At 45.4% G+C, this 23,015-nt stretch overlaps 15 non-coding genes and 3 pseudogenes across 15 annotated transcripts; all 18 read left to right on the plus strand.

Moving 5' to 3' along the window:
* The first annotated feature begins 701 nt into the window (after positions 1 to 701).
* Positions 702 to 892, plus strand: LOC141149330 (U2 spliceosomal RNA). The gene has a single exon (XR_012245631.1). It is a non-coding gene; the product is annotated as a U2 spliceosomal RNA (small nuclear RNA).
* Positions 893 to 2,007: 1,115 nt separating this feature from the next.
* Positions 2,008 to 2,198, plus strand: LOC141149331 (U2 spliceosomal RNA). Its single transcript, XR_012245632.1, has one exon. It is a non-coding gene; the product is annotated as a U2 spliceosomal RNA (small nuclear RNA).
* A 1,117-nt stretch (positions 2,199 to 3,315) lies between these two features.
* LOC141149333 (U2 spliceosomal RNA) lies at positions 3,316 to 3,506 on the plus strand. Its single transcript, XR_012245634.1, has one exon. It is a non-coding gene; the product is annotated as a U2 spliceosomal RNA (small nuclear RNA).
* Positions 3,507 to 4,624: 1,118 nt separating this feature from the next.
* LOC141149334 (U2 spliceosomal RNA) lies at positions 4,625 to 4,815 on the plus strand. The gene has a single exon (XR_012245635.1). It is a non-coding gene; the product is annotated as a U2 spliceosomal RNA (small nuclear RNA).
* Positions 4,816 to 6,081: 1,266 nt separating this feature from the next.
* Positions 6,082 to 6,254, plus strand: LOC141150437 (U2 spliceosomal RNA; annotated as a pseudogene).
* A 1,115-nt stretch (positions 6,255 to 7,369) lies between these two features.
* LOC141149335 (U2 spliceosomal RNA) lies at positions 7,370 to 7,560 on the plus strand. Its single transcript, XR_012245636.1, has one exon. It is a non-coding gene; the product is annotated as a U2 spliceosomal RNA (small nuclear RNA).
* Positions 7,561 to 8,675: 1,115 nt separating this feature from the next.
* Positions 8,676 to 8,866, plus strand: LOC141149336 (U2 spliceosomal RNA). Its single transcript, XR_012245637.1, has one exon. It is a non-coding gene; the product is annotated as a U2 spliceosomal RNA (small nuclear RNA).
* A 1,112-nt stretch (positions 8,867 to 9,978) lies between these two features.
* LOC141149337 (U2 spliceosomal RNA) lies at positions 9,979 to 10,169 on the plus strand. Its single transcript, XR_012245638.1, has one exon. It is a non-coding gene; the product is annotated as a U2 spliceosomal RNA (small nuclear RNA).
* Positions 10,170 to 11,284: 1,115 nt separating this feature from the next.
* LOC141149338 (U2 spliceosomal RNA) lies at positions 11,285 to 11,475 on the plus strand. The gene has a single exon (XR_012245639.1). It is a non-coding gene; the product is annotated as a U2 spliceosomal RNA (small nuclear RNA).
* A 1,115-nt stretch (positions 11,476 to 12,590) lies between these two features.
* Positions 12,591 to 12,781, plus strand: LOC141149339 (U2 spliceosomal RNA). Its single transcript, XR_012245640.1, has one exon. It is a non-coding gene; the product is annotated as a U2 spliceosomal RNA (small nuclear RNA).
* Positions 12,782 to 13,890: 1,109 nt separating this feature from the next.
* On the plus strand, positions 13,891 to 14,081 carry LOC141149626 (U2 spliceosomal RNA). The gene has a single exon (XR_012245918.1). It is a non-coding gene; the product is annotated as a U2 spliceosomal RNA (small nuclear RNA).
* A 1,115-nt stretch (positions 14,082 to 15,196) lies between these two features.
* On the plus strand, positions 15,197 to 15,387 carry LOC141149341 (U2 spliceosomal RNA). The gene has a single exon (XR_012245641.1). It is a non-coding gene; the product is annotated as a U2 spliceosomal RNA (small nuclear RNA).
* A 1,109-nt stretch (positions 15,388 to 16,496) lies between these two features.
* On the plus strand, positions 16,497 to 16,687 carry LOC141149342 (U2 spliceosomal RNA). Its single transcript, XR_012245642.1, has one exon. It is a non-coding gene; the product is annotated as a U2 spliceosomal RNA (small nuclear RNA).
* A 1,115-nt stretch (positions 16,688 to 17,802) lies between these two features.
* LOC141149343 (U2 spliceosomal RNA) lies at positions 17,803 to 17,993 on the plus strand. Its single transcript, XR_012245643.1, has one exon. It is a non-coding gene; the product is annotated as a U2 spliceosomal RNA (small nuclear RNA).
* Positions 17,994 to 19,108: 1,115 nt separating this feature from the next.
* Positions 19,109 to 19,200, plus strand: LOC141151284 (U2 spliceosomal RNA; annotated as a pseudogene).
* Positions 19,201 to 19,996: 796 nt separating this feature from the next.
* On the plus strand, positions 19,997 to 20,179 carry LOC141150685 (U2 spliceosomal RNA). Its single transcript, XR_012246819.1, has one exon. It is a non-coding gene; the product is annotated as a U2 spliceosomal RNA (small nuclear RNA).
* A 1,115-nt stretch (positions 20,180 to 21,294) lies between these two features.
* On the plus strand, positions 21,295 to 21,485 carry LOC141149345 (U2 spliceosomal RNA). Its single transcript, XR_012245645.1, has one exon. It is a non-coding gene; the product is annotated as a U2 spliceosomal RNA (small nuclear RNA).
* A 1,115-nt stretch (positions 21,486 to 22,600) lies between these two features.
* On the plus strand, positions 22,601 to 22,692 carry LOC141151286 (U2 spliceosomal RNA; annotated as a pseudogene).
* The last annotated feature ends 323 nt before the right edge of the window (positions 22,693 to 23,015 follow it).

Here is a 23,015-nt window from a genome sequence, read left to right on the forward strand (position 1 = left end):
TAACAGGTATGTGCGCTGGTTACTCTGCTGCGCTTAAAATTTCTTTTTTGGTTTGCTACAATGCCTTTTCTGAAACGTTGTCTCCTTCTGCTGGAACACTGACTTCTTTCATTTAATGCCTGCAGACTATAAAAGAGAACCCAACCCAAAAAGTTTGGTTGATTAGTCTGTGGCATTCTGTTAAACTGTTGCTTATGGCGGTCTCTGTGAGCTTCTCAGCGACATTCAGCCAGCCAGGTATCCTGCCTGCAGTAGATGGAATGTGGCAATGGAACGCTGGCTGCGCGTGTCATAATAGGCTCTGAGCCTTTATATACCTGTGCACAGCAGCAGCCACCTTCAGTCTGCTGCTGGACAGCCAGCAGCAGCAGCAGCAGGAGAGGTATGTAATCAGGAGCCCTCCTGCTAAGGGTAGACAGCTGCTCGTTCCACCCCACCCCCCGCCTTAATTGGTTCTCCTCCCTTCCAACGGTGTTGAGGCGGGTGGGAACAGCAGGGGGTGAAGGTGCTGTGTTTAAAGAGGTGGAGTTATGCAGATCTAAAACGCGTGGATTGCAGCAGCAGCAAGCCGAAAAGTGCAGGCATGTAAGGGATCTAGAGGTTGACAACATGTCTTCTTAACGGGAGTCCAGGAGCTCATCTCCACAAATGGACTTTTCAGGATCCTTGGGTGGCTCCGTAGTTTGAAACCAATTCTGGTTATCGCTTCTCGGCCTTTTGGCTAAGATCAAGTGTAGTATCTGTTCTTATCAGTTTAATATCTGATACGTCCCCTATCTGGGGACCATATATTAAATGGATTTTTAGAACAGGGAGATGGAAAAAGAGCTTGCTCTGTCCACTCCACGCATTGACCTGGTATTGCAGTATCTCCAGGACCGGTGCACCCCTTCTTTAATGCAGTTTCTAAAATCAGAAAGAATTGAATTCAATGTTTTTTGTTCATTTTGCTTGTTTGTCGGATTTTGGGATGGACTCTTTGGCTTTGCTTTTCTTCTCCTCATTGGATTTTTCATGTTCAAAGTTGCAGAAGCCAGATTACAAGCTCATTTTGGTTCAACTTCAGCAACTGTGCATTGCATTGCCATGTAATGTGATGCAATGCTATCTTTCTAGCTCTCCCTTTTTACTTCCTTTTGGATAAACAGACATATTAGGCAAGCATTTTGGAGCTTTCACCTAAATAACTACAGGTGGTGAGATAAGCTGCACAATATAATTGACCTTTCAGTATATTGTTGCACACACACCATCTATTTAGCAAATGCCCTTGTTATCAACAGCAGCCTTTTAAACTCACCTGAGCTAACAGGTATGTGCGCTGGTTACTCTGCTGCGCTTAAAATTTCTTTTTTGGTTTGCTACAATGCCTTTTCTGAAACGTTGTCTCCTTCTGCTGGAACACTGACTTCTTTCATTTAATGCCTGCAGACTATAAAAGAGAACCCAACCCAAAAAGTTTGGTTGATTAGTCTGTGGCATTCTGTTAAACTGTTGCTTATGGCGGTCTCTGTGAGCTTCTCAGCGACATTCAGCCAGCCAGGTATCCTGCCTGCAGTAGATGGAATGTGGCAATGGAACGCTGGCTGCGCGTGTCATAATAGGCTCTGAGCCTTTATATACCTGTGCACAGCAGCAGCCACCTTCAGTCTGCTGCTGGACAGCCAGCAGCAGCAGCAGCAGGAGAGGTATGTAATCAGGAGCCCTCCTGCTAAGGGTAGACAGCTGCTCGTTCCACCCCACCCCCCGCCTTAATTGGTTCTCCTCCCTTCCAACGGTGTTGAGGCGGGTGGGAACAGCAGGGGGTGAAGGTGCTGTGTTTAAAGAGGTGGAGTTATGCAGATCTAAAACGCGTGGATTGCAGCAGCAGCAAGCCGAAAAGTGCAGGCATGTAAGGGATCTAGAGGTTGACAACATGTCTTCTTAACGGGAGTCCAGGAGCTCATCTCCGCAAATGGACTTTTCAGGATCCTTGGGTGGCTCCGTAGTTTGAAACCAATTCTGGTTATCGCTTCTCGGCCTTTTGGCTAAGATCAAGTGTAGTATCTGTTCTTATCAGTTTAATATCTGATACGTCCCCTATCTGGGGACCATATATTAAATGGATTTTTAGAACAGGGAGATGGAAAAAGAGCTTGCTCTGTCCACTCCACGCATTGACCTGGTATTGCAGTATCTCCAGGACCGGTGCACCCCTTCTTTAATGCAGTTTCTAAAATCAGAAAGAATTGAATTCAATGTTTTTTGTTCATTTTGCTTGTTTGTCGGATTTTGGGATGGACTCTTTGGCTTTTTTCTTTTCTTCTCCTCATTGGATTTTTCATGTTCAAAGTTGCAGAAGCCAGATTACAAGCTCATTTTGGTTCAACTTCAGCAACTGTGCATTGCATTGCCATGTAATGTGATGCAATGCTATCTTTCTAGCTCTCCCTTTTTACTTCCTTTTGGATAAACAGACATATTAGGCAAGCATTTTGGAGCTTTCACCTAAATAACTACAGGTGGTGAGATAAGCTGCACAATATAATTGACCTTTCAGTATATTGTTGCACACACACCATCTATTTAGCAAATGCCCTTGTTATCAACAGCAGCCTTTTAAACTCACCTGAGCTAACAGGTATGTGCGCTGGTTACTCTGCTGCGCTTAAAATTTCTTTTTTGGTTTGCTACAATGCCTTTTCTGAAACGTTGTCTCCTTCTGCTGGAACACTGACTTCTTTCATTTAATGCCTGCAGACTATAAAAGAGAACCCAACCCAAAAAGTTTGGTTGATTAGTCTGTGGCATTCTGTTAAACTGTTGCTTATGGCGGTCTCTGTGAGCTTCTCAGCGACATTCAGCCAGCCAGGTATCCTGCCTGCAGTAGATGGAATGTGGCAATGGAACGCTGGCTGCGCGTGTCATAATAGGCTCTGAGCCTTTATATACCTGTGCACAGCAGCAGCCACCTTCAGTCTGCTGCTGGACAGCCAGCAGCAGCAGCAGCAGGAGAGGTATGTAATCAGGAGCCCTCCTGCTAAGGGTAGACAGCTGCTCGTTCCACCCCACCCCCCGCCTTAATTGGTTCTCCTCCCTTCCAACGGTGTTGAGGCGGGTGGGAACAGCAGGGGGTGAAGGTGCTGTGTTTAAAGAGGTGGAGTTATGCAGATCTAAAACGCGTGGATTGCAGCAGCAGCAAGCCGAAAAGTGCAGGCATGTAAGGGATCTAGAGGTTGACAACATGTCTTCTTAACGGGAGTCCAGGAGCTCATCTCCACAAATGGACTTTTCAGGATCCTTGGGTGGCTCCGTAGTTTGAAACCAATTCTGGTTATCGCTTCTCGGCCTTTTGGCTAAGATCAAGTGTAGTATCTGTTCTTATCAGTTTAATATCTGATACGTCCCCTATCTGGGGACCATATATTAAATGGATTTTTAGAACAGGGAGATGGAAAAAGAGCTTGCTCTGTCCACTCCACGCATTGACCTGGTATTGCAGTATCTCCAGGACCGGTGCACCCCTTCTTTAATGCAGTTTCTAAAATCAGAAAGAATTGAATTCAATGTTTTTTGTTCATTTTGCTTGTTTGTCGGATTTTGGGATGGACTCTTTGGCTTTGCTTTTCTTCTCCTCATTGGATTTTTCATGTTCAAAGTTGCAGAAGCCAGATTACAAGCTCATTTTGGTTCAACTTCAGCAACTGTGCATTGCATTGCCATGTAATGTGATGCAATGCTATCTTTCTAGCTCTCCCTTTTTACTTCCTTTTGGATAAACAGACATATTAGGCAAGCATTTTGGAGCTTTCACCTAAATAACTACAGGTGGTGAGATAAGCTGCACAATATAATTGACCTTTCAGTATATTGTTGCACACACACCATCTATTTAGCAAATGCCCTTGTTATCAACAGCAGCCTTTTAAACTCACCTGAGCTAACAGGTATGTGCGCTGGTTACTCTGCTGCGCTTAAAATTTCTTTTTTGGTTTGCTACAATGCCTTTTCTGAAACGTTGTCTCCTTCTGCTGGAACACTGACTTCTTTCATTTAATGCCTGCAGACTATAAAAGAGAACCCAACCCAAAAAGTTTGGTTGATTAGTCTGTGGCATTCTGTTAAACTGTTGCTTATGGCGGTCTCTGTGAGCTTCTCAGCGACATTCAGCCAGCCAGGTATCCTGCCTGCAGTAGATGGAATGTGGCAATGGAACGCTGGCTGCGCGTGTCATAATAGGCTCTGAGCCTTTATATACCTGTGCACAGCAGCAGCCACCTTCAGTCTGCTGCTGGACAGCCAGCAGCAGCAGCAGCAGCAGGAGAGGTATGTAATCAGGAGCCCTCCTGCTAAGGGTAGACAGCTGCTCGTTCCACCCCACCCCCCGCCTTAATTGGTTCTCCTCCCTTCCAACGGTGTTGAGGCGGGTGGGAACAGCAGGGGGTGAAGGTGCTGTGTTTAAAGAGGTGGAGTTATGCAGATCTAAAACGCGTGGATTGCAGCAGCAGCAAGCCGAAAAGTGCAGGCATGTAAGGGATCTAGAGGTTGACAACATGTCTTCTTAACGGGAGTCCAGGAGCTCATCTCCACAAATGGACTTTTCAGGATCCTTGGGTGGCTCCGTAGTTTGAAACCAATTCTGGTTATCGCTTCTCGGCCTTTTGGCTAAGATCAAGTGTAGTATCTGTTCTTATCAGTTTAATATCTGATACGTCCCCTATCTGGGGACCATATATTAAATGGATTTTTAGAACAGGGAGATGGAAAAAGAGCTTGCTCTGTCCACTCCACGCATTGACCTGGTATTGCAGTATCTCCAGGACCGGTGCACCCCTTCTTTAATGCAGTTTCTAAAATCAGAAAGAATTGAATTCAATGTTTTTTGTTCATTTTGCTTGTTTGTCGGATTTTGGGATGGACTCTTTGGCTTTGCTTTTCTTCTCCTCATTGGATTTTTCATGTTCAAAGTTGCAGAAGCCAGATTACAAGCTCATTTTGGTTCAACTTCAGCAACTGTGCATTGCATTGCCATGTAATGTGATGCAATGCTATCTTTCTAGCTCTCCCTTTTTACTTCCTTTTGGATAAACAGACATATTAGGCAAGCATTTTGGAGCTTTCACCTAAATAACTACAGGTGGTGAGATAAGCTGCACAATATAATTGACCTTTCAGTATATTGTTGCACACACACCATCTATTTAGCAAATGCCCTTGTTATCAACAGCAGCCTTTTAAACTCACCTGAGCTAACAGGTATGTGCGCTGGTTACTCTGCTGCGCTTAAAATTTCTTTTTTGGTTTGCTACAATGCCTTTTCTGAAACGTTGTCTCCTTCTGCTGGAACACTGACTTCTTTCATTTAATGCCTGCAGACTATAAAAGAGAACCCAACCCAAAAAGTTTGGTTGATTAGTCTGTGGCATTCTGTTAAACTGTTGCTTATGGCGGTCTCTGTGAGCTTCTCAGCGACATTCAGCCAGCCAGGTATCCTGCCTGCAGTAGATGGAATGTGGCAATGGAACGCTGGCTGCGCGTGTCATAATAGGCTCTGAGCCCTTATATACCTGTGCACAGCAGCAGCCACCTTCAGTCTGCTGCTGGACAGCCAGCAGCAGCAGCAGCAGGAGAGGTATGTAATCAGGAGCCCTCCTGCTAAGGGTAGACAGCTGCTCGTTCCACCCCACCCCCCGCCTTAATTGGTTCTCCTCCCTTCCAACGGTGTTGAGGCGGGTGGGAACAGCAGGGGGTGAAGGTGCTGTGTTTAAAGAGGTGGAGTTATGCAGATCTAAAACGCGTGGATTGCAGCAGCAGCAAGCCGAAAAGTGCAGGCATGTAAGGGATCTAGAGGTTGACAACATGTCTTCTTAACGGGAGTCCAGGAGCTCATCTCCACAAATGGACTTTTCAGGATCCTTGGGTGGCTCCGTAGTTTGAAACCAATTCTGGTTATCGCTTCTCGGCCTTTTGGCTAAGATCAAGGGTAGTATCTGTTCTTATCAGTCGTATCCTCATGCTATGTAAATATGATGTAGAATTCTGTGTGTACTGGGCTGCGGCACTGTACACTGTCTGTTAACTTATTTTTTGTGCTAATAAAAGATATATTCAATCAAAAAAAATCTGTTCTTATCAGTTTAATATCTGATACGTCCCCTATCTGGGGACCATATATTAAATGGATTTTTAGAACAGGGAGATGCAAAAAGAGCTTGCTCTGTCCACTCCTCGCATTGACCTGGTATTGCAGTATCTCCAGGACCGGTGCACCCCTTCTTTAATGCAGTTTCTAAAATCAGAAAGAATTGAATTCAATGTTTTTTGTTCATTTTGCTTGTTTGTCGGATTTTGGGATGGACTCTTTGGCTTTGCTTTTCTTCTCCTCATTGGATTTTTCATGTTCAAAGTTGCAGAAGCCAGATTACAAGCTCATTTTGGTTCAACTTCAGCAACTGTGCATTGCATTGCCATGTAATGTGATGCAATGCTATCTTTCTAGCTCTCCCTTTTTACTTCCTTTTGGATAAACAGACATATTAGGCAAGCATTTTGGAGCTTTCACCTAAATAACTACAGGTGGTGAGATAAGCTGCACAATATAATTGACCTTTCAGTATATTGTTGCACACACACCATCTATTTAGCAAATGCCCTTGTTATCAACAGCAGCCTTTTAAACTCACCTGAGCTAACAGGTATGTGCGCTGGTTACTCTGCTGCGCTTAAAATTTCTTTTTTGGTTTGCTACAATGCCTTTTCTGAAACGTTGTCTCCTTCTGCTGGAACACTGACTTCTTTCATTTAATGCCTGCAGACTATAAAAGAGAACCCAACCCAAAAAGTTTGGTTGATTAGTCTGTGGCATTCTGTTAAACTGTTGCTTATGGCGGTCTCTGTGAGCTTCTCAGCGACATTCAGCCAGCCAGGTATCCTGCCTGCAGTAGATGGAATGTGGCAATGGAACGCTGGCTGCGCGTGTCATAATAGGCTCTGAGCCTTTATATACCTGTGCACAGCAGCAGCCACCTTCAGTCTGCTGCTGGACAGCCAGCAGTAGCAGCAGCAGGAGAGGTATGTAATCAGGAGCCCTCCTGCTAAGGGTAGACAGCTGCTCGTTCCACCCCACCCCCCGCCTTAATTGGTTCTCCTCCCTTCCAACGGTGTTGAGGCGGGTGGGAACAGCAGGGGGTGAAGGTGCTGTGTTTAAAGAGGTGGAGTTATGCAGATCTAAAACGCGTGGATTGCAGCAGCAGCAAGCCGAAAAGTGCAGGCATGTAAGGGATCTAGAGGTTGACAACATGTCTTCTTAACGGGAGTCCAGGAGCTCATCTCCACAAATGGACTTTTCAGGATCCTTGGGTGGCTCCGTAGTTTGAAACCAATTCTGGTTATCGCTTCTCGGCCTTTTGGCTAAGATCAAGTGTAGTATCTGTTCTTATCAGTTTAATATCTGATACGTCCCCTATCTGGGGACCATATATTAAATGGATTTTTAGAACAGGGAGATGGAAAAAGAGCTTGCTCTGTCCACTCCACGCATTGACCTGGTATTGCAGTATCTCCAGGACCGGTGCACCCCTTCTTTAATGCAGTTTCTAAAATCAGAAAGAATTGAATTCAATGTTTTTTGTTCATTTTGCTTGTTTGTCGGATTTTGGGATGGACTCTTTGGCTTTGCTTTTCTTCTCCTCATTGGATTTTTCATGTTCAAAGTTGCAGAAGCCAGATTACAAGCTCATTTTGGTTCAACTTCAGCAACTGTGCATTGCATTGCCATGTAATGTGATGCAATGCTATCTTTCTAGCTCTCCCTTTTTACTTCCTTTTGGATAAACAGACATATTAGGCAAGCATTTTGGAGCTTTCACCTAAATAACTACAGGTGGTGAGATAAGCTGCACAATATAATTGACCTTTCAGTATATTGTTGCACACACACCATCTATTTAGCAAATGCCCTTGTTATCAACAGCAGCCTTTTAAACTCACCTGAGCTAACAGGTATGTGCGCTGGTTACTCTGCTGCGCTTAAAATTTCTTTTTTGGTTTGCTACAATGCCTTTTCTGAAACGTTGTCTCCTTCTGCTGGAACACTGACTTCTTTCATTTAATGCCTGCAGACTATAAAAGAGAACCCAACCCAAAAAGTTTGGTTGATTAGTCTGTGGCATTCTGTTAAACTGTTGCTTATGGCGGTCTCTGTGAGCTTCTCAGCGACATTCAGCCAGCCAGGTATCCTGCCTGCAGTAGATGGAATGTGGCAATGGAACGCTGGCTGCGCGTGTCATAATAGGCTCTGAGCCTTTATATACCTGTGCACAGCAGCAGCCACCTTCAGTCTGCTGCTGGACAGCCAGCAGCAGCAGCAGCAGGAGAGGTATGTAATCAGGAGCCCTCCTGCTAAGGGTAGACAGCTGCTCGTTCCACCCCACCCCCCGCCTTAATTGGTTCTCCTCCCTTCCAACGGTGTTGAGGCGGGTGGGAACAGCAGGGGGTGAAGGTGCTGTGTTTAAAGAGGTGGAGTTATGCAGATCTAAAACGCGTGGATTGCAGCAGCAGCAAGCCGAAAAGTGCAGGCATGTAAGGGATCTAGAGGTTGACAACATGTCTTCTTAACGGGGGTCCAGGAGCTCATCTCCACAAATGGACTTTTCAGGATCCTTGGGTGGCTCCGTAGTTTGAAACCAATTCTGGTTATCGCTTCTCGGCCTTTTGGCTAAGATCAAGTGTAGTATCTGTTCTTATCAGTTTAATATCTGATACGTCCCCTATCTGGGGACCATATATTAAATGGATTTTTAGAACAGGGAGATGGAAAAAGAGCTTGCTCTGTCCACTCCACGCATTGACCTGGTATTGCAGTATCTCCAGGACCGGTGCACCCCTTCTTTAATGCAGTTTCTAAAATCAGAAAGAATTGAATTCAATGTTTTTTGTTCATTTTGCTTGTTTGTCGGATTTTGGGATGGACTCTTTGGCTTTGCTTTTCTTCTTCTCATTGGATTTTTCATGTTCAAAGTTGCAGAAGCCAGATTACAAGCTCATTTTGGTTCAACTTCAGCAACTGTGCATTGCATTGCCATGTAATGTGATGCAATGCTATCTTTCTAGCTCTCCCTTTTTACTTCCTTTTGGATAAACAGACATATTAGGCAAGCATTTTGGAGCTTTCACCTAAATAACTACAGGTGGTGAGATAAGCTGCACAATATAATTGACCTTTCAGTATATTGTTGCACACACACCATCTATTTAGCAAATGCCCTTGTTATCAACAGCAGCCTTTTAAACTCACCTGAGCTAACAGGTATGTGCGCTGGTTACTCTGCTGCGCTTAAAATTTCTTTTTTGGTTTGCTACAATGCCTTTTCTGAAACGTTGTCTCCTTCTGCTGGAACACTGACTTCTTTCATTTAATGCCTGCAGACTATAAAAGAGAACCCAACCCAAAAAGTTTGGTTGATTAGTCTGTGGCATTCTGTTAAACTGTTGCTTATGGCGGTCTCTGTGAGCTTCTCAGCGACATTCAGCCAGCCAGGTATCCTGCCTGCAGTAGATGGAATGTGGCAATGGAACGCTGGCTGCGCGTGTCATAATAGGCTCTGAGCCTTTATATACCTGTGCACAGCAGCAGCCACCTTCAGTCTGCTGCTGGACAGCCAGCAGCAGCAGCAGGAGAGGTATGTAATCAGGAGCCCTCCTGCTAAGGGTAGACAGCTGCTCGTTCCACCCCACCCCCCGCCTTAATTGGTTCTCCTCGCTTCCAACGGTGTTGAGGCGGGTGGGAACAGCAGGGGGTGAAGGTGCTGTGTTTAAAGAGGTGGAGTTATGCAGATCTAAAACGCGTGGATTGCAGCAGCAGCAAGCCGAAAAGTGCAGGCATGTAAGGGATCTAGAGGTTGACAACATGTCTTCTTAACGGGAGTCCAGGAGCTCATCTCCACAAATGGACTTTTCAGGATCCTTGGGTGGCTCCGTAGTTTGAAACCAATTCTGGTTATCGCTTCTCGGCCTTTTGGCTAAGATCAAGTGTAGTATCTGTTCTTATCAGTTTAATATCTGATACGTCCCCTATCTGGGGACCATATATTAAATGGATTTTTAGAACAGGGAGATGGAAAAAGAGCTTGCTCTGTCCACTCCACGCATTGACCTGGTATTGCAGTATCTCCAGGACCGGTGCACCCCTTCTTTAATGCAGTTTCTAAAATCAGAAAGAATTGAATTCAATGTTTTTTGTTCATTTTGCTTGTTTGTCGGATTTTGGGATGGACTCTTTGGCTTTGCTTTTCTTCTCCTCATTGGATTTTTCATGTTCAAAGTTGCAGAAGCCAGATTACAAGCTCATTTTGGTTCAACTTCAGCAACTGTGCATTGCATTGCCATGTAATGTGATGCAATGCTATCTTTCTAGCTCTCCCTTTTTACTTCCTTTTGGATAAACAGACATATTAGGCAAGCATTTTGGAGCTTTCACCTAAATAACTACAGGTGGTGAGATAAGCTGCACAATATAATTGACCTTTCAGTATATTGTTGCACACACACCATCTATTTAGCAAATGCCCTTGTTATCAACAGCAGCCTTTTAAACTCACCTGAGCTAACAGGTATGTGCGCTGGTTACTCTGCTGCGCTTAAAATTTCTTTTTTGGTTTGCTACAATGCCTTTTCTGAAACGTTGTCTCCTTCTGCTGGAACACTGACTTCTTTCATTTAATGCCTGCAGACTATAAAAGAGAACCCAACCCAAAAAGTTTGGTTGATTAGTCTGTGGCATTCTGTTAAACTGTTGCTTATGGCGGTCTCTGTGAGCTTCTCAGCGACATTCAGCCAGCCAGGTATCCTGCCTGCAGTAGATGGAATGTGGCAATGGAACGCTGGCTGCGCGTGTCATAATAGGCTCTGAGCCCTTATATACCTGTGCACAGCAGCAGCCACCTTCAGTCTGCTGCTGGACAGCCAGCAGCAGCAGCAGCAGGAGAGGTATGTAATCAGGAGCCCTCCTGCTAAGGGTAGACAGCTGCTCGTTCCACCCCACCCCCCGCCTTAATTGGTTCTCCTCCCTTCCAACGGTGTTGAGGCGGGTGGGAACAGCAGGGGGTGAAGGTGCTGTGTTTAAAGAGGTGGAGTTATGCAGATCTAAAACGCGTGGATTGCAGCAGCAGCAAGCCGAAAAGTGCAGGCATGTAAGGGATCTAGAGGTTGACAACATGTCTTCTTAACGGGAGTCCAGGAGCTCATCTCCACAAATGGACTTTTCAGGATCCTTGGGTGGCTCCGTAGTTTGAAACCAATTCTGGTTATCGCTTCTCGGCCTTTTGGCTAAGATCAAGTGTAGTATCTGTTCTTATCAGTTTAATATCTGATACGTCCCCTATCTGGGGACCATATATTAAATGGATTTTTAGAACAGGGAGATGGAAAAAGAGCTTGCTCTGTCCACTCCACGCATTGACCTGGTATTGCAGTATCTCCAGGACCGGTGCACCCCTTCTTTAATGCAGTTTCTAAAATCAGAAAGAATTGAATTCAATGTTTTTTGTTCATTTTGCTTGTTTGTCGGATTTTGGGATGGACTCTTTGGCTTTGCTTTTCTTCTCCTCATTGGATTTTTCATGTTCAAAGTTGCAGAAGCCAGATTACAAGCTCATTTTGGTTCAACTTCAGCAACTGTGCATTGCATTGCCATGTAATGTGATGCAATGCTATCTTTCTAGCTCTCCCTTTTTACTTCCTTTTGGATAAACAGACATATTAGGCAAGCATTTTGGAGCTTTCACCTAAATAACTACAGGTGGTGAGATAAGCTGCACAATATAATTGACCTTTCAGTATATTGTTGCACACACACCATCTATTTAGCAAATGCCCTTGTTATCAACAGCAGCCTTTTAAACTCACCTGAGCTAACAGGTATGTGCGCTGGTTACTCTGCTGCGCTTAAAATTTCTTTTTTGGTTTGCTACAATGCCTTTTCTGAAACGTTGTCTCCTTCTGCTGGAACACTGACTTCTTTCATTTAATGCCTGCAGACTATAAAAGAGAACCCAACCCAAAAAGTTTGGTTGATTAGTCTGTGGCATTCTGTTAAACTGTTGCTTATGGCGGTCTCTGTGAGCTTCTCAGCGACATTCAGCCAGCCAGGTATCCTGCCTGCAGTAGATGGAATGTGGCAATGGAACGCTGGCTGCGCGTGTCATAATAGGCTCTGAGCCTTTATATACCTGTGCACAGCAGCAGCCACCTTCAGTCTGCTGCTGGACAGCCAGCAGCAGCAGCAGCAGGAGAGGTATGTAATCAGGAGCCCTCCTGCTAAGGGTAGACAGCTGCTCGTTCCACCCCACCCCCCGCCTTAATTGGTTCTCCTCCCTTCCAACGGTGTTGAGGCGGGTGGGAACAGCAGGGGGTGAAGGTGCTGTGTTTAAAGAGGTGGAGTTATGCAGATCTAAAACGCGTGGATTGCAGCAGCAGCAAGCCGAAAAGTGCAGGCATGTAAGGGATCTAGAGGTTGACAACATGTCTTCTTAACGGGAGTCCAGGAGCTCATCTCCACAAATGGACTTTTCAGGATCCTTGGGTGGCTCCGTAGTTTGAAACCAATTCTGGTTATCGCTTCTCGGCCTTTTGGCTAAGATCAAGTGTAGTATCTGTTCTTATCAGTTTAATATCTGATACGTCCCCTATCTGGGGACCATATATTAAATGGATTTTTAGAACAGGGAGATGGAAAAAGAGCTTGCTCTGTCCACTCCACGCATTGACCTGGTATTGCAGTATCTCCAGGACCGGTGCACCCCTTCTTTAATGCAGTTTCTAAAATCAGAAAGAATTGAATTCAATGTTTTTTGTTCATTTTGCTTGTTTGTCGGATTTTGGGATGGACTCTTTGGCTTTGCTTTTCTTCTCCTCATTGGATTTTTCATGTTCAAAGTTGCAGAAGCCAGATTACAAGCTCATTTTGGTTCAACTTCAGCAACTGTGCATTGCATTGCCATGTAATGTGATGCAATGCTATCTTTCTAGCTCTCCCTTTTTACTTCCTTTTGGATAAACAGACATATTAGGCAAGCATTTTGGAGCTTTCACCTAAATAACTACAGGTGGTGAGATAAGCTGCACAATATAATTGACCTTTCAGTATATTGTTGCACACACACCATCTATTTAGCAAATGCCCTTGTTATCAACAGCAGCCTTTTAAACTCACCTGAGCTAACAGGTATGTGCGCTGGTTACTCTGCTGCGCTTAAAATTTCTTTTTTGGTTTGCTACAATGCCTTTTCTGAAACGTTGTCTCCTTCTGCTGGAACACTGACTTCTTTCATTTAATGCCTGCAGACTATAAAAGAGAACCCAACCCAAAAAGTTTGGTTGATTAGTCTGTGGCATTCTGTTAAACTGTTGCTTATGGCGGTCTCTGTGAGCTTCTCAGCGACATTCAGCCAGCCAGGTATCCTGCCTGCAGTAGATGGAATGTGGCAATGGAACGCTGGCTGCGCGTGTCATAATAGGCTCTGAGCCTTTATATACCTGTGCACAGCAGCAGCCACCTTCAGTCTGCTGCTGGACAGCCAGCAGCAGCAGGAGAGGTATGTAATCAGGAGCCCTCCTGCTAAGGGTAGACAGCTGCTCGTTCCACCCCACCCCCCGCCTTAATTGGTTCTCCTCCCTTCCAACGGTGTTGAGGCGGGTGGGAACAGCAGGGGGTGAAGGTGCTGTGTTTAAAGAGGTGGAGTTATGCAGATCTAAAACGCGTGGATTGCAGCAGCAGCAAGCCGAAAAGTGCAGGCATGTAAGGGATCTAGAGGTTGACAACATGTCTTCTTAACGGGAGTCCAGGAGCTCATCTCCACAAATGGACTTTTCAGGATCCTTGGGTGGCTCCGTAGTTTGAAACCAATTCTGGTTATCGCTTCTCGGCCTTTTGGCTAAGATCAAGTGTAGTATCTGTTCTTATCAGTTTAATATCTGATACGTCCCCTATCTGGGGACCATATATTAAATGGATTTTTAGAACAGGGAGATGGTAAAAGAGCTTGCTTTGTCCACTCCACGCATTGACCTGGTATTGCAGTATCTCCAGGACCGGTGCACCCCTTCTTTAATGCAGTTTCTAAAATCAGAAAGAATTGAATTCAATGTTTTTTGTTCATTTTGCTTGTTTGTCGGATTTTGGGATGGACTCTTTGGCTTTGCTTTTCTTCTCCTCATTGGATTTTTCATGTTCAAAGTTGCAGAAGCCAGATTACAAGCTCATTTTGGTTCAACTTCAGCAACTGTGCATTGCATTGCCATGTAATGTGATGCAATGCTATCTTTCTAGCTCTCCCTTTTTACTTCCTTTTGGATAAACAGACATATTAGGCAAGCATTTTGGAGCTTTCACCTAAATAACTACAGGTGGTGAGATAAGCTGCACAATATAATTGACCTTTCAGTATATTGTTGCACACACACCATCTATTTAGCAAATGCCCTTGTTATCAACAGCAGCCTTTTAAACTCACCTGAGCTAACAGGTATGTGCGCTGGTTACTCTGCTGCGCTTAAAATTTCTTTTTTGGTTTGCTACAATGCCTTTTCTGAAACGTTGTCTCCCTCTGCTGGAACACTGACTTCTTTCATTTAATGCCTGCAGACTATAAAAGAGAACCCAACCCAAAAAGTTTGGTTGATTAGTCTGTGGCATTCTGTTAAACTGTTGCTTATGGCGGTCTCTGTGAGCTTCTCAGCGACATTCAGCCAGCCAGGTATCCTGCCTGCAGTAGATGGAATGTGGCAATGGAACGCTGGCTGCGCGTGTCATAATAGGCTCTGAGCCTTTATATACCTGTGCACAGCAGCAGCCACCTTCAGTCTGCTGCTGGACAGCCAGCAGCAGCAGCAGCAGGAGAGGTATGTAATCAGGAGCCCTCCTGCTATGGGTAGACAGCTGCTCGTTCCACCCCACCCCCCGCCTTAATTGGTTCTCCTCCCTTCCAACGGTGTTGAGGCGGGTGGGAACAGCAGGGGGTGAAGGTGCTGTGTTTAAAGAGGTGGAGTTATGCAGATCTAAAACGCGTGGATTGCAGCAGCAGCAAGCCGAAAAGTGCAGGCATGTAAGGGATCTAGAGGTTGACAACATGTCTTCTTAACGGGAGTCCAGGAGCTCATCTCCACAAATGGACTTTTCAGGATCCTTGGGTGGCTCCGTAGTTTGAAACCAATTCTGGTTATCGCTTCTCGGCCTTTTGGCTAAGATCAAGTGTAGTATCTGTTCTTATCAGTTTAATATCTGATACGTCCCCTATCTGGGGACCATATATTAAATGGATTTTTAGAACAGGGAGATGGAAAAAGAGCTTGCTCTGTCCACTCCACGCATTGACCTGGTATTGCAGTATCTCCAGGACCGGTGCACCCCTTCTTTAATGCAGTTTCTAAAATCAGAAAGAATTGAATTCAATGTTTTTTGTTCATTTTGCTTGTTTGTCGGATTTTGGGATGGACTCTTTGGCTTTGCTTTTCTTCTCCTTATTGGATTTTTCATGTTCAAAGTTGCAGAAGCCAGATTACAAGCTCATTTTGGTTCAACTTCAGCAACTGTGCATTGCATTGCCATGTAATGTGATGCAATGCTATCTTTCTAGCTCTCCCTTTTTACTTCCTTTTGGATAAACAGACATATTAGGCAAGCATTTTGGAGCTTTCACCTAAATAACTACAGGTGGTGAGATAAGCTGCACAATATAATTGACCTTTCAGTATATTGTTGCACACACACCATCTATTTAGCAAATGCCCTTGTTATCAACAGCAGCCTTTTAAACTCACCTGAGCTAACAGGTATGTGCGCTGGTTACTCTGCTGCGCTTAAAATTTCTTTTTTGGTTTGCTACAATGCCTTTTCTGAAACGTTGTCTCCTTCTGCTGGAACACTGACTTCTTTCATTTAATGCCTGCAGACTATAAAAGAGAACCCAACCCAAAAAGTTTGGTTGATTAGTCTGTGGCATTCTGTTAAACTGTTGCTTATGGCGGTCTCTGTGAGCTTCTCAGCGACATTCAGCCAGCCAGGTATCCTGCCTGCAGTAGATGGAATGTGGCAATGGAACGCTGGCTGCGCGTGTCATAATAGGCTCTGAGCCTTTATATACCTGTGCACAGCAGCAGCCACCTTCAGTCTGCTGCTGGACAGCCAGCAGCAGCAGGAGAGGTATGTAATCAGGAGCCCTCCTGCTAAGGGTAGACAGCTGCTCGTTCCACCCCACCCCCCGCCTTAATTGGTTCTCCTCCCTTCCAATGGTGTTGAGGCGGGTGGGAACAGCAGGGGGTGAAGGTGCTGTGTTTAAAGAGGTGGAGTTATGCAGATCTAAAACGCGTGGATTGCAGCAGCAGCAAGCCGAAAAGTGCAGGCATGTAAGGGATCTAGAGGTTGACAACATGTCTTCTTAACGGGAGTCCAGGAGCTCATCTCCACAAATGGACTTTTCAGGATCCTTGGGTGGCTCCGTAGTTTGAAACCAATTCTGGTTATCGCTTCTCGGCCTTTTGGCTAAGATCAAGTGTAGTATCTGTTCTTATCAGTTTAATATCTGATACGTCCCCTATCTGGGGACCATATATTAAATGGATTTTTAGAACAGGGAGATGGAAAAAGAGCTTGCTCTGTCCACTCCACGCATTGACCTGGTATTGCAGTATCTCCAGGACCGGTGCACCCCTTCTTTAATGCAGTTTCTAAAATCAGAAAGAATTGAATTCAATGTTTTTTGTTCATTTTGCTTGTTTGTCGGATTTTGGGATGGACTCTTTGGCTTTGCTTTTCTTCTCCTCATTGGATTTTTCATGTTCAAAGTTGCAGAAGCCAGATTACAAGCTCATTTTGGTTCAACTTCAGCAACTGTGCATTGCATTGCCATGTAATGTGATGCAATGCTATCTTTCTAGCTCTCCCTTTTTACTTCCTTTTGGATAAACAGACATATTAGGCAAGCATTTTGGAGCTTTCACCTAAATAACTACAGGTGGTGAGATAAGCTGCACAATATAATTGACCTTTCAGTATATTGTTGCACACACACCATCTATTTAGCAAATGCCCTTGTTATCAACAGCAGCCTTTTAAACTCACCTGAGCTAACAGGTATGTGCGCTGGTTACTCTGCTGCGCTTAAAATTTCTTTTTTGGTTTGCTACAATGCCTTTTCTGAAACGTTGTCTCCTTCTGCTGGAACACTGACTTCTTTCATTTAATGCCTGCAGACTATAAAAGAGAACCCAACCCAAAAAGTTTGGTTGATTAGTCTGTGGCATTCTGTTAAACTGTTGCTTATGGCGGTCTCTGTGAGCTTCTCAGCGACATTAAGCCAGCCAGGTATCCTGCCTGCAGTAGATGGAATGTGGCAATGGAACGCTGGCTGCGCGTGTCATAATAGGCTCTGAGCCTTTATATACCTGTGCACAGCAGCAGCCACCTTCAGTCTGCTGCTGGACAGCCAGCAGCAGCAGCAGCAGGAGAGGTATGTAATCAGGAGCCCTCCTGCTAAGGGTAGACAGCTGCTCGTTCCACCCCACCCCCCGCCTTAATTGGTTCTCCTCCCTTCCAACGGTGTTGAGGCGGGTGGGAACAGCAGGGGGTGAAGGTGCTGTGTTTAAAGAGGTGGAGTTATGCAGATCTAAAACGCGTGGATTGCAGCAGCAGCAAGCCGAAAAGTGCAGGCATGTAAGGGATCTAGAGGTTGACAACATGTCTTCTTAACGGGAGTCCAGGAGCTCATCTCCACAAATGGACTTTTCAGGATCCTTGGGTGGCTCCGTAGTTTGAAACCAATTCTGGTTATCGCTTCTCGGCCTTTTGGCTAAGATCAAGTGTAGTATCTGTTCTTATCAGTTTAATATCTGATACGTCCCCTATCTGGGGACCATATATTAAATGGATTTTTAGAACAGGGAGATGGAAAAAGAGCTTGCTCTGTCCACTCCACGCATTGACCTGGTATTGCAGTATCTCCAGGACCGGTGCACCCCTTCTTTAATGCAGTTTCTAAAATCAGAAAGAATTGAATTCAATGTTTTTTGTTCATTTTGCTTGTTTGTCGGATTTTGGGATGGACTCTTTGGCTTTGCTTTTCTTCTCCTCATTGGATTTTTCATGTTCAAAGTTGCAGAAGCCAGATTACAAGCTCATTTTGGTTCAACTTCAGCAACTGTGCATTGCATTGCCATGTAATGTGATGCAATGCTATCTTTCTAGCTCTCCCTTTTTACTTCCTTTTGGATAAACAGACATATTAGGCAAGCATTTTGGAGCTTTCACCTAAATAACTACAGGTGGTGAGATAAGCTGCACAATATAATTGACCTTTCAGTATATTGTTGCACACACACCATCTATTTAGCAAATGCCCTTGTTATCAACAGCAGCCTTTTAAACTCACCTGAGCTAACAGGTATGTGCGCTGGTTACTCTGCTGCGCTTAAAATTTCTTTTTTGGTTTGCTACAATGCCTTTTCTGAAACGTTGTCTCCTTCTGCTGGAACACTGACTTCTTTCATTTAATGCCTGCAGACTATAAAAGAGAACCCAACCCAAAAAGTTTGGTTGATTAGTCTGTGGCATTCTGTTAAACTGTTGCTTATGGCGGTCTCTGTGAGCTTCTCAGCGACATTCAGCCAGCCAGGTATCCTGCCTGCAGTAGATGGAATGTGGCAATGGAACGCTGGCTGCGCGTGTCATAATAGGCTCTGAGCCTTTATATACCTGTGCACAGCAGCAGCCACCTTCAGTCTGCTGCTGGACAGCCAGCAGTAGCAGCAGCAGGAGAGGTATGTAATCAGGAGCCCTCCTGATAAGGGTAGACAGCTGCTCGTTCCACCCCACCCCCCGCCTTAATTGGTTCTCCTCCCTTCCAACGGTGTTGAGGCGGGTGGGAACAGCAGGGGGTGAAGGTGCTGTGTTTAAAGAGGTGGAGTTATGCAGATCTAAAACGCGTGGATTGCAGCAGCAGCAAGCCGAAAAGTGCAGGCATGTAAGGGATCTAGAGGTTGACAACATGTCTTCTTAACGGGAGTCCAGGAGCTCATCTCCACAAATGGACTTTTCAGGATCCTTGGGTGGCTCCGTAGTTTGAAACCAATTCTGGTTATCGCTTCTCGGCCTTTTGGCTAAGATCAAGTGTAGTATCTTTCGAAAAGGCGGTTTTGGATGTTGGCCGCCCTAGTAGATTGATACATTATGCACACTGGGGTTTAGGCGCTTGTTAGTACGCCAGGTGGCTAATATAGTCATCTGGTGGAAAGCATGGCCCCCCAGGATCGACGCCATTGGGCCGGGGAAGATCGAAAGCCCGAAGTGTGAAGTGCCCCAGGAGTGGTGACCCTGGGGTGCCTCAACTCACTGGGATTGGGAACCCCACTTGAGTTTATGGCACATTTGCACTAGCACTTCAATATTTCTTTCTTCACACACACCCTTATTCCGGGCCTTCTGGCCTTAGGATGGGGAATTTTTCAATTCCCGGTCGAAGGTCCGGGCAGTATTATACTGTGAAACCTTCACTATTTATTTTATTTTTTTGTCACTGTGTGTCCACTTTTTCACGTGTGTCCACGTTCTTACTAGGATTTTGTCGGGATGCGGTTCCCTTACGGGTTCCTCTCTTGGCAGGTCTAGGGGGGGAGTGTGTGGCCATCAGGTTCCGCTCCCCCCTGAACCCCCCTGGCTCTCCTCTTTCTGGAGGAGAGCGTTGTTGGCTCCCCTCTTCCGGGAGGGGAGCACAGTCTTTGGCTCCCAGTGCCTTGCTCGGGTGAGAACTCGGGCAGGTGCTGGGGGTAAGATTGGGTCGCCTCTGGCTCCGGCTGGAGGTGGCTATTTGTCCCTGTTCCTCGCTGTGGCCTTCTGGCTCGGAGGGACGGGTAATGGTTTGGGGGACTCTTCTCCTTTTGGAGAGGGTTTCAAGAAGACCAGCATCCTAGTGCACTTTTTTTGTGGCACTTGTCACTTTTTTAAGCGCACTCGGGTTTTGTACACGAATTCGGGCTTTCGAAAAAAAAAAAAAAAAAATCTGTTCTTATCAGTTTAATATCTGATACGTCCCCTATCTGGGGACCATATATTAAATGGATTTTTAGAACAGGGAGATGGAAAAAGAGCTTGCTCTGTCCACTCCACGCATTGACCTGGTATTGCAGTATCTCCAGGACCGGTGCACCCCTTCTTTAATGCAGTTTCTAAAATCAGAAAGAATTGAATTCAATGTTTTTTGTTCATTTTGCTTGTTTGTCGGATTTTGGGATGGACTCTTTGGCTTTGCTTTTCTTCTCCTCATTGGATTTTTCATGTTCAAAGTTGCAGAAGCCAGATTACAAGCTCATTTTGGTTCAACTTCAGCAACTGTGCATTGCATTGCCATGTAATGTGATGCAATGCTATCTTTCTAGCTCTCCCTTTTTACTTCCTTTTGGATAAACAGACATATTAGGCAAGCATTTTGGAGCTTTCACCTAAATAACTACAGGTGGTGAGATAAGCTGCACAATATAATTGACCTTTCAGTATATTGTTGCACACACACCATCTATTTAGCAAATGCCCTTGTTATCAACAGCAGCCTTTTAAACTCACCTGAGCTAACAGGTATGTGCGCTGGTTACTCTGCTGCGCTTAAAATTTCTTTTTTGGTTTGCTACAATGCCTTTTCTGAAACGTTGTCTCCTTCTGCTGGAACACTGACTTCTTTCATTTAATGCCTGCAGACTATAAAAGAGAACCCAACCCAAAAAGTTTGGTTGATTAGTCTGTGGCATTCTGTTAAACTGTTGCTTATGGCGGTCTCTGTGAGCTTCTCAGCGACATTCAGCCAGCCAGGTATCCTGCCTGCAGTAGATGGAATGTGGCAATGGAACGCTGGCTGCGCGTGTCATAATAGGCTCTGAGCCTTTATATACCTGTGCACAGCAGCAGCCACCTTCAGTCTGCTGCTGGACAGCCAGCAGCAGCAGCAGCAGGAGAGGTATGTAATCAGGAGCCCTCCTGCTAAGGGTAGACAGCTGCTCGTTCCACCCCACCCCCCGCCTTAATTGGTTCTCCTCCCTTCCAACGGTGTTGAGGCGGGTGGGAACAGCAGGGGGTGAAGGTGCTGTGTTTAAAGAGGTGGAGTTATGCAGATCTAAAACGCGTGGATTGCAGCAGCAGCAAGCCGAAAAGTGCAGGCATGTAAGGGATCTAGAGGTTGACAACATGTCTTCTTAACGGGAGTCCAGGAGCTCATCTCCACAAATGGACTTTTCAGGATCCTTGGGTGGCTCCGTAGTTTGAAACCAATTCTGGTTATCGCTTCTCGGCCTTTTGGCTAAGATCAAGTGTAGTATCTGTTCTTATCAGTTTAATATCTGATACGTCCCCTATCTGGGGACCATATATTAAATGGATTTTTAGAACAGGGAGATGGAAAAAGAGCTTGCTCTGTCCACTCCACGCATTGACCTGGTATTGCAGTATCTCCAGGACCGGTGCACCCCTTCTTTAATGCAGTTTCTAAAATCAGAAAGAATTGAATTCAATGTTTTTTGTTCATTTTGCTTGTTTGTCGGATTTTGGGATGGACTCTTTGGCTTTGCTTTTCTTCTCCTCATTGGATTTTTCATGTTCAAAGTTGCAGAAGCCAGATTACAAGCTCATTTTGGTTCAACTTCAGCAACTGTGCATTGCATTGCCATGTAATGTGATGCAATGCTATCTTTCTAGCTCTCCCTTTTTACTTCCTTTTAGATAAACAGACATATTAGGCAAGCATTTTGGAGCTTTCACCTAAATAACTACAGGTGGTGAGATAAGCTGCACAATATAATTGACCTTTCAGTATATTGTTGCACACACACCATCTATTTAGCAAATGCCCTTGTTATCAACAGCAGCCTTTTAAACTCACCTGAGCTAACAGGTATGTGCGCTGGTTACTCTGCTGCGCTTAAAATTTCTTTTTTGGTTTGCTACAATGCCTTTTCTGAAACGTTGTCTCCTTCTGCTGGAACACTGACTTCTTTCATTTAATGCCTGCAGACTATAAAAGAGAACCCAACCCAAAAAGTTTGGTTGATTAGTCTGTGGCATTCTGTTAAACTGTTGCTTATGGCGGTCTCTGTGAGCTTCTCAGCGACATTCAGCCAGCCAGGTATCCTGCCTGCAGTAGATGGAATGTGGCAATGGAACGCTGGCTGCGCGTGTCATAATAGGCTCTGAGCCTTTATATACCTGTGCACAGCAGCAGCCACCTTCAGTCTGCTGCTGGACAGCCAGCAGTAGCAGCAGCAGGAGAGGTATGTAATCAGGAGCCCTCCTGATAAGGGTAGACAGCTGCTCGTTCCACCCCACCCCCCGCCTTAATTGGTTCTCCTCCCTTCCAACGGTGTTGAGGCGGGTGGGAACAGCAGGGGGTGAAGGTGCTGTGTTTAAAGAGGTGGAGTTATGCAGATCTAAAACGCGTGGATTGCAGCAGCAGCAAGCCGAAAAGTGCAGGCATGTAAGGGATCTAGAGGTTGACAACATGTCTTCTTAACGGGAGTCCAGGAGCTCATCTCCACAAATGGACTTTTCAGGATCCTTGGGTGGCTCCGTAGTTTGAAACCAATTCTGGTTATCGCTTCTCGGCCTTTTGGCTAAGATCAAGTGTAGTATCTTTCGAAAAGGCGGTTTTGGATGTTGGCCGCCCTAGTAGATTGATACATTATGCACACTGGGGTTTAGGCGCTTGTTAGTACGCCAGGTGGCTAATATAGTCATCTGGTGGAAAGCATGGCCCCCCAGGATCGACGCCATTGGGCCGGGGAAGATCGAAAGCCCTAAGTGTGAAGTGCCCCAGGAGTGGTGACCCTGGGGTGCCTCAACTCACTGGGATTGGGAACCCCACTTGAGTTTATGGCACATTTGCACTAGCACTTCAATATTTCTTTCTTCACACACACCCTTATTCCGGGCCTTCTGGCCTTAGGATGGGGAATTTTTCAATTCCCGGTCGAAGGTCCGGGCAGTATTATACTGTGAAACCTTCACT

This window comes from Phyllobates terribilis, unplaced genomic scaffold, assembly GCF_046119375.1.
Source record: "Phyllobates terribilis strain yellow unplaced genomic scaffold, ASM4611937v1 Scaffold_5__5_contigs__length_657084704, whole genome shotgun sequence".
Taxonomy (NCBI): domain Eukaryota; kingdom Metazoa; phylum Chordata; class Amphibia; order Anura; family Dendrobatidae; genus Phyllobates; species Phyllobates terribilis.